The sequence below is a fragment of the Gossypium hirsutum genome, chromosome D11 (assembly GCF_007990345.1).
Source record: "Gossypium hirsutum isolate 1008001.06 chromosome D11, Gossypium_hirsutum_v2.1, whole genome shotgun sequence".
In the NCBI taxonomy this organism is placed as follows: Eukaryota; Viridiplantae; Streptophyta; class Magnoliopsida; order Malvales; family Malvaceae; genus Gossypium; species Gossypium hirsutum.
In genome coordinates, this window is record NC_053447.1 from 27,016,110 (window position 1) to 27,023,227 (window position 7,118).

Below are 7,118 nucleotides of genomic sequence, written 5' to 3' on the forward strand. Positions count from 1 at the left end.
GTTGCATTTCGAGAGCTACACGGCCTAGCACACGGGCGTGTGGCTTGGCCGTGTGACCCAAGTCAGAGAGTTATACGGGGCACAGACATGGGCTAGAACACAGCCTTGTGTCCCTATTTCGAATGTCCACACAGCCTGAGACACGAGTGTGTGTCTTAGTCGTGTGAGTCACACGGCCTGGCCACACGGTCATGTGACTCCTATAGTTCAAATTTTCTGACTTTTTCATAAACTTTCTAATTATTTTCGATTTAGTCCTGAATCATTTCTAAAGTGCTTCTAAGGCCTCGAGGGCTCGAATAAGGGACGATATGCATGTATTTGAATGAATTATGATATGGTTTATCTAGTGTTTGGAAATGAATGTTTTTATGTTACAGCTTTTCGGTAATGCTCCGTAACCCTATTTTGTCGACGAATACAGGTTAAGGGTGTTACTGAGTTTTTATCTTAGTAAGGTTTTAACGAGATACGTTATCTACCAATGGACATCTAAGGGGGAGTGTTATGAATATCTTATTAAGTGGATGTCCATCAAGATCAAAATAAGTTTTGATGTACTTTAAATTATAATAGTCATTAGAATTAGATCTCTACTTCATTTTTATTTCTCATGCCTATAAATAGATATTTTGGAAAAGCTTTGTAAAAGATTACGATTGATCAATAAAATACGCTCTCTTTTTGCTTTCTCATTCTCTTTGTTCTTTACTTTCTTTCCTTTTATTTTATGATAGTAACTAATAATCACAACTTTTTTCTTATATTTTATGCTTACATTTTTATTCAAGTAATAAATATATTTTAAAATTAGCACAGCTTTTTTTAACTAATAACTATAAATTAAATTATAATATTTTTAAATGTGTAATGATTTTAAAAGTTTTTTTTAACTCATGCTTATATATATTATAGATAACAACAAATTTAGTCATTAATGTTTACATATTTTGTCAATTTGGTCTTAGTTATGAAAAATTCAACAAATTTAGTCTCAACATTTACACAAATTTTGGAGGCTAAATTTGTTAAATCGAGTGATAGAATATTTAAACTTTGAGAGCTAAATTTGTTATTATATTAATCAAAATTATGTGCAAATGACAAAAAACATTAACATTAAGACTAATTGTTCTTAATTACTCACTTTCAAAATTGACAGGGATTAAATTGCTCTAATTTTTTGAGAGTGACCAATTTTCTCAATATCAAAAATGAGAGGGACTGGAGAGGTCTTTTTTACCTTTATTTTTTATAGGTTAAAATATGTTGCTAGTCCCTATATTTTGACAATTTTTTAGACTTAGTCCCTGTACTTAAAAGTCTAACATCGAGTCCCTACTTTTTTATTTAAAAATCTTAATCTAATCATTAAAACCATAAGTATTTTCTGTTAAAATTTGTTAACTTAAAATTTTGATTAAGTTACCCTTACATGACATGATTGAAATAAAATAATTAATATTTTTATAAGTTCTAATAAAAGCTAACTTATATGGAAAATAATTAAATTTAAGTAATTAATATTTTTATTATTTATTAATTTATGGTTTTATACTTAAATTTTACTAATATTGTTTTTTTTAATTTTTCCATTCATATTATGCAACAATGAAAAAATTGAAGACCTTCAAAAGAAAAAAAAGTTAGATGATTTTAAAAATCATTTTTAATGATTTTTCTTTGTAAGCGTAACTAGTTATAATTATCATGTTTAATAATAAATTGTGTAACATTGAAAAAGATTCAAGACGATTGTGTCCACAAGGTCTGCAATAACTTATTTTTATGTCTACAATGCGATATACGAGAGCCGACTGTGAACGTAATCATTACTGCACTTAAGTCGCTGGTAGGTGTATTTCTTTTTGCTTTGTTGCCGGTTTGTGCTTTGTGCATGGAGTCCAAAAAGGTTCACTTCTTGCACCAGGATTCGTGTATTTTATTGTGATGAATGTTTCTTACGTTCAATGGCATGGGTTATGGTCCCGATATTTAAAATTTTTATATTTAGTGTTTTGTAAATATATTATGGTTCTCTTAAAAATATAAATTGGTCTCTTAATGTTTAAGATTTTTGCAATTTTTTCTTTTGTATATATATTATAGCCCTCCCAAAAATATAAGTAGGTCCCTTTAATATTTTTATAATATTAAAAATAACATTAAAAAATTATTATTGATAAAAACAAAGGAAAAATTTTCTTTAAAAAGTTAAATTATTCATTATAACTTTTGATTGATATTTTTGTTACATAATAATAATTTAACATTTATTTAATATTTTACTTAAAATAATAATATTTATAAGTAATATAATAATATATATAAAAAGAAAAGAAAATATGAACATATTTTTATAATCTTTCTTCTTCATATTCATGCCTAGCAAGAAAAGAAGAAGAAAAAATTTCTTCACTACTTTTCCTCCAAATTTTAAGTATAAGGTATGTTTTTCTTAAAATGTTTCATAAATTTTGAATTTTTGAAGCTTATTTTACATATATGTACTAATAGTTTTTTTTATTAAGTGTATTAAAAATTGTCATTAAAAGACATTGATGGAAACTTATAAAATTAAGTGAAATGTATATATATATTTTTTATGGAAAATGATTAGGAGACAGTTATTAACTTTTAAAAGCGTAAAAATGAAACAAAAATAACTAGATAATGTTATAGTAAGTTTCGGTCAAAATAAAGGGGAGGAAGAAAACCAAGGTTTTAAAGTTTGGGGCTTAACTGTGAAAAATATACTTGTTTTTGGATGATCATGAATTGGTCAAATTTGGATTTGAACTGATTGTTATGTTGAAATATTGTTTCTTTTGAATCGATTGTATATATGTTTAAACTGATTGTCATGTTGAAATACTACTTTTAAATTGATTGTTTATATGTTTAAATCGATTGTTATGTTAGAATTCTATTTCTTTTAACTCAATTGATACGTAGCACATCTAATATTAGCTTGACCCTCCTAAAATTAATATTTTAGCTCTTCCACTGCTTATGTTGATGGTTTGCTCCTTTTACATATGTCCTTTCCACTTTCTTTGTACATTTTTATTTTTATTTATTTCACATACTTTTTAGTCAGAACTTTCTATTTTATGCTGCTTCAGGCATGTATTTTAAGTTAACACAATTTTAGAAGTTGTCATCATTTGAATGATAAAAATTAAGCCTTGCAGGTAGCTAAACCAATTTAGAAAGTGCTTCTTCCCATTTTATAAACAAAAGTGCAATGTGTGCACTCTCTAGTTATGTGCCGAGGATTTCAGTTGTTGGAAGTCCTTATAGTGGAGTGTCAGTAAACACTTTATGCCACAAAGTTGCTTCGTTTCATTATATCACTTGTGCTCAACTCTCGTTGCCACAATTCCTAGGGCTGTTTGTGCTTTCTAAGGTACTTTTACAACTTTCAATTTTCGATATAATATATTTGTGCGTGTGCCTGAGGGTATCATTTATATTTGTAAGAAGAACTTTGAAGAAGGTCGGAAGTGAAAAAAATTTTATTTGGGAAATCGAAATTAAAATATAATTTTTATAATAATAAAAATATAATTTTATTATTTTAATAGTTTATATCTTTATAAATTTTAAAGGAATTTTTAATTTAAATTTTTTTTAGTGCTAATGGACTCTTTTACTTTGGATATTTTGGATTTTTTCTTGTTTTTGCTTGATTTGTTTTCTTTGGTCTATTAATGAACTCTTTAGTGTGTACCTAAGTTTGAATGTTGATATTACTTGCTACGATACTATGTTTTTCTATTATTAATGTTATCTTTTTTATTGCATTAATGATTAATCTCATAGTTTATTTTCATTGATGATTGATTGGAGTAATGGGCCACTGTTATAAAGATTGATGTTTACCATGCTTAAGATTATGGTTGTGTTTTTTTGTAAAAAATGTCAAAGTGAGAGAATGTTAGTGCCAATTGCATGTCTCATATGCAACTAGATAATTACACAACTTTCCATAAATATATTTGCATGCTTTTGACCAAAAAATCTTGGTTTAGTTCTTACATCACTATGAATATTTTAAGTAGTTGCTTAATAGATTGGATCACATTCAATATTAGTCAAGTAATGACTTTTTTTGAAGATTTTATATGTGATTGTATTACTTAAATGAAGAGATTCAATTTCTATAAAAGTTCAATCCTTGAATTTTGTTTATTTTATGCCATATAGAAGTTTTATTTAAGAACAATTTAAGGGATTTTACATTCACACTAGTTAAAGAATGGCAAGTCTATAATGTCTATTTAAAGAAGGTTCGTGGGGGTGTGCAAAAGAATACCAAACCGAAAAACCGAATTGAAAAATTAATTTTTTTTGGTTTGTTCAATTTTTAAATTTAATCGGTTTTCATGTTTGGTTTAATTGATTTATTCGGTCGATTTTTAATTTTAACATTTTAAACCAAATAAACCATTTGAGGCCATAAGACCATAACTCATTTACATACCTAGGCTCAAATTTAAACCTTAAACTCAAATACTCATTAAAACTTAATATCCTTAAAAGCCCAAACCCATTAATATTTAAAATCCATTTTGATAATTTTTTTATGATATTCTTTTAAATTTTATATTTAATGTGTGTATAAGCTAATGTAGCAATAGCATATATTAAAGTAAGGATATGTTTTGTCACCTAAAAAAATAATATTTTTTGAGTTTATTAAAAATTGTTTCATTTAATTTTTAATATTTTTATAATGAATTTGAAATAAAATTAAAATTAAAATTAAAATTAAAAGTGATATAATATAGTAAATTGAATAAAGAGGATAATTATGTGAAAGAAAAGGAAATAAAATTATAAGCATCTCAATTAGATTTTTTTTTTGACTCAAAAAATATCAAAACTTGAAAAATCAAACCAAACCAAATCGCAAATTTTTGGTTTTGTTCCTTAGGTCAGTTTGGTTTATTCGGTTTAGGTGATTAATTCAATTTATTTGATATAAAAAAAACCGAACCAAGTGAATGCACACCCCTAGCTACACCTTGGTAAGTGAGTTAAACTTACCCAACTTCTTATATTGTTAATTGGTAGTGAATTACTCATCGGGCAATGCCTAAAAAATATAAGAAAATCTGCTAAATTGCGTAATCAATTTTGATGACCATCTAAATTCTTACTCTTTCATTTGGTCATTCAATTACACCTTAACTAACAACTATTAGGGAATTTCAATGTTTTTTTTTTGGGACTCATCTTACCTACTTTCAATCACATTAATTCAATGTAAAATTATTCTTAGAAAAAAAAAAAGAAAGACTAATTGATACATGTAGAACATAGAAATGTATTGATTTGAATTTGGTTAGAGTAATATAAAACTCTTTTATAATCATTTGTTTTCTCCCTTACATGAGTTGTAAGTATTTAAAGGCTAAAAATTTCAATGTGAGCCTCTTTATTTTTGTTGCCAAAACTTCTATTCTTACATTTTTGTACATCTCAAATTGAAGAGGCAGAACATTAGATATTATAATAGTATGTTATCATTTATATGTTTCGGAGTCATATTAGATGAAAATCTTGCATTTTCAAGATAAAATATCTACACAGACTATATTATAAGCAGATGCTTTTAATGTCATTTATTTTGAATAAAAGCTATTCTTCTAAAAAAAATACATTAAGTGGGAAATTTATCGAAATAATATTAAAAATTAATTTAAAGAATAGGATAGATTTTAAATTAATTACGAAAATATACAACAGTACAACATCCAAAATAAGAATTAATTATTAAAATAATAAAACAAATAAAAAATGTTCCAATTCACGAGTTCGGGGAGGGAAATTTTATATGGTTTTGGGATATTTATCATTTAGATCTCACAATTTTAAACTTTATTTTAATTCCAACCTTAATTCATAAGTGTAAAATAATTTTAATTTTGATTAATTTTAATTTGTACAGTTAATCTATATTAAATGGGACATGTAAAAAAACATAACTTAAAAAATATATAAGACAAATTGAGTCTTCACCATATATATATAAAGGCATTAATAATTAAAAAACCATATAACATGTAAACTAAATTAAAAAAATATTAAAAGCAAGGACTAAATAAAAAATATTAAAACTACGAATTAAGTTGAAATTAAAATAAAAGTTTAAAATTGAGAGACCTAAATATAAATATCCCCAAACCAGTCGCTACCCACGTGAAATGGAAACGTTTGTAAGATTTCGATTGTTCTATGTTTTTTTTTTAATTATTATTTGATAATAATTAATTCGTATTTTGGGTGGTGTTGCTTTTGGGATGTGCAACATCTTTGTTTACAGTAAAAAACATACTATTTTCGTATTTATTTTAAAACTGATATGCTTTTAATTTACTAAAAATTATTTTTGAAAAATGATATAATTTTAAAAAAAATAATAATATTTAGATATTTTACATATAACATTTTTTTTGTTTGATAATTTTTTCTAGATTTATTTTTTAAAATTATGTTCAATCAACTAAACACAAAATAAATGTTTTTATGACCACCCAACAAAATTAACCTTAAAATATTAATTAAATATCAATAAACATTAAAAAAAACAAAAAGGGCTTTGAAATCCGATGCAATGTTGAATATGAATCCATTATTTTGAGCCAACCATTCAATGTCCCCTTAGTTTCGAGTATAAACAAGGATTGGGTAATTCTTCTTTGGGCAACCATAAATGTTAATTGATAGTAAATTAATTTTGTGTGTTTAATGTATTTATATTTTGTCAAATCTTGAATAGAATGCTTCTAAGCTTATCATTTTTGGTTTAAATTTTATTAGGATGCAATTAGAATACCGAAGTTTAAAAAATCAAGCAAATTGGGCTAAATTAGAAAAAAAAACAAGAAAATGGGCCAAATAAAAAAGTTGTAAAATTGGTAGCTCATGAAAAAATTTAGATTTTGATGTTGTCAAATCCTATAAATAGAAAAATATCTGATTTTTTTGTTGGATGTTAAACATAATTTTAAGAGTTAGTCATGTTAAAATTAGCTTTTAAGAAGTGTATAAAAACCTTATAATTTTAGTTTGGAAACACAGACTTGAGACTTTAATTCAAAGCGTTTTTT